This window comes from Triticum aestivum, chromosome 7B (genome assembly GCF_018294505.1).
Source record: "Triticum aestivum cultivar Chinese Spring chromosome 7B, IWGSC CS RefSeq v2.1, whole genome shotgun sequence".
Lineage (NCBI taxonomy): Eukaryota > Viridiplantae > Streptophyta > Magnoliopsida > Poales > Poaceae > Triticum > Triticum aestivum.
This window is the reverse complement of record NC_057813.1, coordinates 342,774,458-342,782,700: the sequence shown is the minus strand read 5'-3', so window position 1 is coordinate 342,782,700 and position 8,243 is coordinate 342,774,458.

Sequence of the window (8,243 nt, the reverse complement as noted above, 5' to 3'; positions counted from 1 at the left end):
GGCCTCCGGCCGCCCCGCTCGCCGCCGACCTCCATCGCCTGAAGGCCGGCGGCCTCCTCCGCCGCCGTCCTGCGCCGGATTTGGCCAGATCCGGCGGGGGCCCGTCCTCCGCGACCCTCTCCGGTCTCCTTCCTCCTCTCCGGCCAAGTCCGGCGACTCTCCGGCGAACCTCGATCTACGTGCAAGTCAACCCAGATCTGGAGCTAGAGGTTGACCCCCGAAAATCGTCCAAGTCCCGAATATTTTTTTGCATAATCATGCCATGTTCATCGCGTTGTATCTCTGCATCCGTAGCGCCGTTTTGTGCGTGTAATATTTCAAATTGTTCGCCTCAACGAGTACATCATTTCATTCCATTGCATCATGTTAGTTTGAGTCCATCTTGATGCTTGAATCATTGTTGCAAGAGTGCTTCATAATGTTGTCTGTTGTCTGTTAACAGAACTAGCTCTTTTGTCATTTTTGCCATGTTTGATGTGTGCACCCTGTGAGGTTGATGTCTACATGTGTTTTGATCTATGCCATGTCTTATTTACAGAGGTGCTTACCATGTATTTTTTTGATCAATGTGGTGACTAGCACAAGCATGCAAACTAGGCATCGTGATGTTGCTGATTTTAGTCCCTGTTCTGCTGTTATTTTGATGCCATGTAAACATGATGCTACAGAGAGATCCATGCATATTTTGAGATACTTCAGTAAGGATGTTTTTAACATATGGTTATTGTATATCCATTCATGCCCTTGTTTGCAATTATGGAGTAGTCTCGAATGTCATTTTCGTGCTCTACTTTTGCTTCAAAATGTTTCCTGGCAGATTGTTTACATGTTATTCAATTTTGCTAAGGTTGCTATAGTTGATCCTTGCATGCTATGAACTTGTTCTTGCCTTGGTTTGTTACATAAACATGTCTAATTGCTGATGCTATGCTTATCTTGTCATGCAATGACTTGTGGTGAGTGAATCAAGCTTGTTAAGTAGGGTACTTGCTGTTGCTGTTTTGCTAGGCTGAATCTGTTATTTGGTGATGCTATGTAAACCTGCTGCTACAAATCATTCTATGCATAATCTGGAGATGTTCACTAAATATGTTTTGTTCTACATGTCATGCTCTATCTATCCATGCCCCTAGTTGCATTTATAGCCTGCTGTAGATTGTTTTAATCTTGCTCTAAAGTTGCTTCATAATGTTGCTGTCAGCCTGTTAACATTAAGTTCAGTTGTTGCCATGATTGTTGCTAGTGTTCCATGCACCCTATGGACTTGCTCTTTCCATGCTTAGCTTAATAAACATGCCTTCTTACTGTTGGGTGACTTGCCATGCCATGCCATGTATTGCTCTGTGGTGAGTGGTACAAGATCACCAACATGCCTTCATAATTCTGTTTCTGCCATGTTTGAATCTGTATTATAACTTGCTATGTTTACGTGGGTGCCATTATATTTTCTGATCCTTTTTGGCTTATGGTCAGTAAGGGACTTTTGTTCTATGCTATTAGTAGGTTCATGCCATGCATTTGTTTGCCATGATAAGTTCCTGTAACATGTAGTTTGATAGTTCTAAGCATTGCAACCTGATGTTATTTTCTGCAAAGTTTGGATTGTTATTATTTGCAATCTTGCCATGTGTGTTTGAGCATGTTCTAGTGATTTCTGGAGATAGCTCAGTGTTCATGTTTTGTTATTCTCTACCTGTACATCATGCATATGTATTTTGTTTTCATGTTGAGATGTTGTAGCATGTTGTTTTGATGCTTGCAATATGCCTAGTTGTTGTTTCAGACAGATTGTTGCTATAACTTGTATCGAGTGTGTGTGTTGAACCGTTGCTCCGTTTTGATTGTGCTCTATATGAAACTTGCTTGATTTCGCATATAGTTTCATATTATCATGTTGCATCCTTGTTTTGGTGTCTTTGCTTGATGTTTGGGTGCATTTTGCATCAATGCCATGTTTAACTTGTTTTGCTCATATCTTCTAGGTCGTAGCTCCGAACTAAATGAACTTTATATGTAACTTGACTAGAATCTCGTGTAGATCATCTTTGTGCATCTTAACTTGCTGTTTAACAACACATAAGGTTTATTCAGATCTGGACCAATTTCGAAATATGCTTATGAGGACTTACCGGAATTGTTATATGTTGTTCCCGGCCTCATTTAAACTTGCCTTGATGTGTTGCTCTTGTGTGCATCATCTCTTGCCATGAGTAGCTTCATGTAGTCTTGTCTTGCATCATGTGCATCATGTCTTGTATATGTGTGGTGTGTTTACCTTGTTGTGTGCTTCTTCTCGATAGTTCCTGTTTCATTCCGATCATGAGGATTCGTTCGTCTACGCTTGGTTCGTCTTCGTGGCTTCATCTTCTTCATGGACTCGTTCTTCTTCCTAGCAGGATTTCAGGCAAGATGACCGCTACCCTGGATCTCACTACTATCATTGCTATGCTAGTTGCTTCGTTCTATCGCTATGCTGCGTTACCTATCTTTTGCTCATCAAGCCTCCCATATTGCCATGAACCTCTAATCTTTGACACCTTTCCTATGCAAACTATTGCTTGGCTATGTTACCGCTTTTGCTCAGCCCCTCTTATAGCGTTGCTAGTTGCAGGTGAAGTTGAAGATTGCTCCATGGTGGAGAGGATTTTGGTTGGGATATCACAATATCTCTTATATTTATTAATGCATCTATATACTTGGTAAAGGGTGGAAGACTCGGCCTTATGCCTGGTGTTTTGTTCCACTCTTGCCGCCCTAGTTTCCGTCATACCGGTGTTATGTTCCCGGATTTTGCGTTCCTTACGCGGTTGGGTGATTTATGGGACCCCCTTGACAGTTCGCTTTGAATAAAACTCCTCCAGCAAGGCCCAACCTTGGTTTTACCATTTGCCTCACCACCACCTATACCCTTCCATTGGGTCGGCCAACCCAAGGGTCATCTTTATTTTAGCCCCCCCCCCCCCGGGCCAGTGCTTGTCTAAGTGTTGGTCCGAACTGGGCAGACTGCGGCGCCACCTCGGGGCAAATCGAGGTCTGGTTTTACTCGTAGGCTGACCTATCCGGTGTTGCCCTGAGAACGAGATATGTTCAGCTCCTGTTGGGATTTGTCGGCGCATTGGGTGGCTTTGCTGGTCTTGTCTTACCATTGTCGAAATGTCTTCTAAACCGGGATTCCGAGTCTGATCGGGTCTTCCTGGGAGAAGGTATATCCTTCGTTGATTGCGAGAGCTTGTCATGGGCTAAGTTGGGACACCCCTGCAGGGTATAATCTTTCGAAAGCCGTGTCTGCGGTTATAGGCAGATGGGAATTTGTTAATGTTCGGTTGTAGACAACTTGACACCAGATCCGAATTAAAACGCATCAACCGTGTGTGTAGCCGTGATGGTCTCTTCTCGGCGGAGTCCGGGAAGTGAACATGGTCTTTGGGTTATGTTTGACGTAAGTAGGAGTTCAGGATCACTTCTTGATCATTGCTAGTTTCACGACCATTCCTTTTGCTCTCTTCTCGCTCTTATTTGCGTATGTTAGCCACCATATCATGCTTAGTCGCTGCTGCAACCTCACCACTTTACCCCTTCCTTTACCTTTAAGCTTTGCTAGTCTTGATACCCATGGTAATGGGATTGCTGAGTCCTTGTGGCTCACAGATTACTACAGCAACAGTTGCAGGTACAGGTTATGTGATGATCATGACGCGAGAGCGATGTTTGCTTGTCTTGGAGTTCTTCTTCTGCTTCTTCTTCGATCAGGGGATAGGTTCCAGGTCGGCAGCCTGGGCTAGCAGGGTGGATGTCGTTTGAGTTTCTGTTTGTGTTTCATCCGTAGTCGGATGTTGATCTTATGTATGATGATGTTGTATTCGAGTGGCATTGTATGCCTTATGTATGTATCCCCATCTATTATGTAATGTTGATGTAATGATATCCACCTTGCAAAAGTGTTTCAATATGCGGGTCTATCCTTGGTGGGACCTTTGAGTTCCTTTTGGATAGGGTCGCATATTGGGCGTGATAAAAATGCAATGATTTCTATCCCAAGTATGATATGTATGTATGGTTCCCGGTGTCTCTCTCAATTTGATCCAAGATGATCGGATATGACAATCTTATATGCAATGTGGTATGATGCTATGGCTATTGCTTAGAAGATCTTTGTTTTCTCTTTGTTTAAAAGCTTATTCTTATTTTTTTGTATGGCCACTTTGCAAAATGCACAAACCAAGATAAGAATTGTGTCTATGCGGGAACAAGCTTGTGACACAAGGGATGGTACTATGATGATACCAAGATGATATGGTATGTATGCAATGGAAGGGTGCATCGATGATCACTAATGTGCACAAGTAACGTTGCCGGCAATACTCAAAGGCTAGTCTCGATAGGCAAGTGACGCAAAATGGGCTAGGGGTTAACAATGCAATGGCAAGAATGAATGTACAATGATGGGATACCATGATACCAAGGTGATATAGAGGTTACCGTCTTGCTTATTGTTAGGGTGTCAAAATGGTGAAGGTGGTCGATGTCGAATGCTTGTCAAAGTTGAGCAGCGGTTTTGTCGATGTTGAACCATCCCAAATTAGCTGAAACACCTTAGGAAATGGAAAATACGCAAACTCAAAATCTCAAAGGCAAATGTCAGATGGTGGTAGCGGGAAAGTGGTGGTGGTTGCAGAAATATTGGTGGAAACCCGATCAAAATGGGTTAAGGTGGCGGAAGGGTATGATGGGCTATACACGGTGTCGGAGTTGAAGGCACGGTCCCTAAATAGCCGAAACACCTTAGGAGACACAACTCACAACACAAACAAAATTGGGTTAAGTTGGGGTGGCGGAAGTATATGGTGGGCAAGCCTATGCGGAAGTTATGGTGGTGGTTGATGAAGAAACAACCGTCCCTAAGTAGCCAAAACACCTTAGAATACTCAAATCTCAACTCAAACAACCACAAATGCGATAGGGAACAAAATGGGTTAGGTTGCAGAAGTCGATGGTGGCAATGCGGAAGATATGGTCAAAGACCTAGGGAAACATGCCAATGTTCCAAAATTTTGATCGAGTCAAATGAGGATGGTAGTATTTTTGTGGGATGAGAGATGTCAACAGCTTCAAAACGAGCTAAAGAACATCAAAATCGGACTCCGGATGAATTAGTTACGGACAAAACGGTGAAACAAGGAAGGCTGAAATGTGAGGGGTCGGACATCCGGGGTCGGGGCTGGAAATCCGGGACCTGATGTCCAGAACCTTGCGCGACAATGCATTCCAGGAGCCGGATGTCTGGACTACGGGCCGGATATCCAGGGGTCCAGATGTCTAGGGCCACGGGCCGGATGTCCGGGCTCCAAAATCCGAGGATGAACTCAAGGAACTCGATTTTGGGGGCGGAAATTGATGATTTTGCGGGGAAAATTTGACGAATTTCGTGGATGGAAAGTGGGGAGGTGAGAAGCTAGATCTACTCAAGACACAGCAAATCAATGAATCAAAATCAACAAAATCTAATCAAACCAACAAATCACAAACAAAATTGGGGAGCTATTTTTGGTGGGGATTTTCGAAATTGAGGACGAAATCAAGCAAAATAAGGCTAGAGAATGATGGGGAGGCTCCAAATTCGTGATCAACGTGGCTCATGATACCAATATGATGTAGGGTGGAAACTCTGGGGCCGATCTTTCACAAAATGGAGGAGATCCCACGAAGAACACGAGGGGAAAACACGAGGGGAAAACACGAGGGAAAATGAAAGGAATCACTCAAATCAACGAGAAACGGTCACACATGTGCTAGATTTCTGAACACGGAGAGAGATACATGATCCAATGGCAACAAAGGACGATACAAACATTAGCTAGTTCATCTCTGTGAGGAGGTCTGCGAGGGATCTTTGAGGGGTCTTGAATCGAAGCGCGTATCTTCTCCGTAGTGGTCGCGGTCTCTCTCGATGGAGTAGAACCACAAGGATGAGCAAAGCTCTATCTCTGAAATGAGCTAAACCTATGCTAACCCTAACTAGGAGGAGGAGGTTGTTTATATATAGTGCTAGTGTAAGTTCGGGCGAAGGGGTACATGGGATTTGGGCCTGGATACATTGCACGCAGGCAGGTGGGGCCGAATGTCCGAGCATCGGGCCAGATGTCCGAGCGTTCGAGGAGGGACCGGATGTCCGGGGCATGGGGACCGGATGTGCGGGTTGTCTTTAGTTGCGTTCTATGAAGGGCGCCGGATTTCCGGGCTGCGGGCTGGATGTCCGGCGGCTCGCGTCCATCAATTGTTTCATTTGATTAACAAGGAGGGAAGGGTGTTGGGGGAGCTTGAAACTGCGCCCAGAACAGCCTCAGATCGGCGTCACCCTCTCGAGCCGCATAGTATGTTGACCCATCTACCACACTCCTTGGGAGCTCCACAAAGGCACCTACAGAATGCCAGACCCGGGTAAGCAACGCGAGTCTTTTGCCACCGATGACACTTTACAGTAAGTACACCCTTCTCAATTTGCTTCGCCTATCGGAGCTCTTGCTGAGCACCTCACGCCTCTGTTCGCGCTTCCTGGGCCTCCGTCCTCATCTTCGCTAGCTCGGTGGCATGCTCTTTATTCTTCTGCTCAAGGTCCTCACATTTCGTGATGGTGTCCTTGAGATCCTGTTGCATCTCGGCCACCCTGGCCTCATGCTTCTTACTGTCGTTTTTCACCAACGTGAGCTCGGCGGCCATTCGGTCGGTCACCGCCTTCTATTCGGTTGTGTTGGCTTTCTCCTTCCGCAGCTTGGCCTTGAGGCTTTTGACCTCCGCAGCACCAGCTGCAATGATTTTATTTCTTAAGCCATCATCCCTAAAAGTCTACATAAATGTAAACAATGCAAAGGACTATGTTTCGAACAGACTAACCTTGTGCTTTGTCTAGCTGCTTGTTCTCGAGAGTGAGTTCTTCCTAGGAGCTCTTCAGCTTCTGATTGATCTCAACCAACTCAGTGCCATTGGCAGCCACCGCCAATGCAGAAGCCTGCAAAATACAACCAAAATGATACTTCAGCCAACATCTTTCACAATTTCGATCCTCTGCCAAGTTTCTTTGCATCCAACAAATACTCGGGGGCTGCCACATATAAGGATCCCTCAAATCTTACTTACAAAGGAAAAAAGCAAGCTTTACTTTGTTTACCTCGAAGCCTGTTAGGAGGCCACCGGAAGCATCTTTTAGTCCGCTGTTAATGTACCGAATGCTTTGCAAAACCGCACCATCAAGGTGCGGTGTTCGGCGACTATGGAGGAGCTTTTTATAGCCTCCTCCATCATGTCCGGCCTTCCAGCCACACCCTTCCCCTGGTGTTCGGCACTAGAGGCGGGGCCCCTGCTCCCCTTTAGCGAAAGGCAGTTGCATCGCTTTGGAAGGTCGTTCAGGCTTTGAAAACTTCATTTGAGAGGGGTCGGCTTGCCCGAGCTCCTTCTTGTCTTCTGCGGCCAAAGCGTTAGCCTCGGCCATGTCGATATCCCCATTGCCCCCGTGTTCGGCACGGGCGGGGTCCTCTGGGACAGCACCTCCCCGATTTCTTTGATGACCAGAGGAAGCGCAGAGTGCGACGCGCCTCCACATTCCGCTAGATTGGCTGGCGAAAACGTGCCCTCTAACATCTGGTCAGTAGGGAGGTCGCGGAGTGTGCTGCGGCATGAAAGAACACATAATTTTAGTAATGGGCTGGTAAAACTGATACTCAGACAGCCTTCGGATTCTTACCTTTTGGCATGGGTCCTGACTCTGGGAACCCGCCCTGGGATCTTCTCCAAGGTTGCGGAATCCTTATCGAAGTCCGAGTTGTCATTAGGTATGACGAGTTTTCCCCTTCCCCTCCTCTTCGGAGCTGGGGGAGGGTGTTCCCCTTCGGCTTCGGCTGGCGCTGCTCTCTTCTTGGATCAGGAGAAGTCAGTCTCCTCTTCCTCCTCGTCCTCATTCCCGTCTTAGACAGAGGTGGCCGTGGTGTCTCCGGATTTGCTATCCGGATGACCTCTTGTACGGAGGCCCTCCCTGGTCTCCGGTGCATTATTTTTCTTCTTCTCATTTTTCTTGGGCGCCTTCACTAGTGCAGGGTACTGCTAACGCGACATTACAATCAGAGACCCTTTGAAAAAACTGTGTGCGATGCATTAGTCGCAAATGATGGTGTAAAAAAATTGTCAAAAAGGTACAAAATGTTTACGATGATGAATGCATCAAACACGGTTCAGATTTTAGTTCCGTGTGA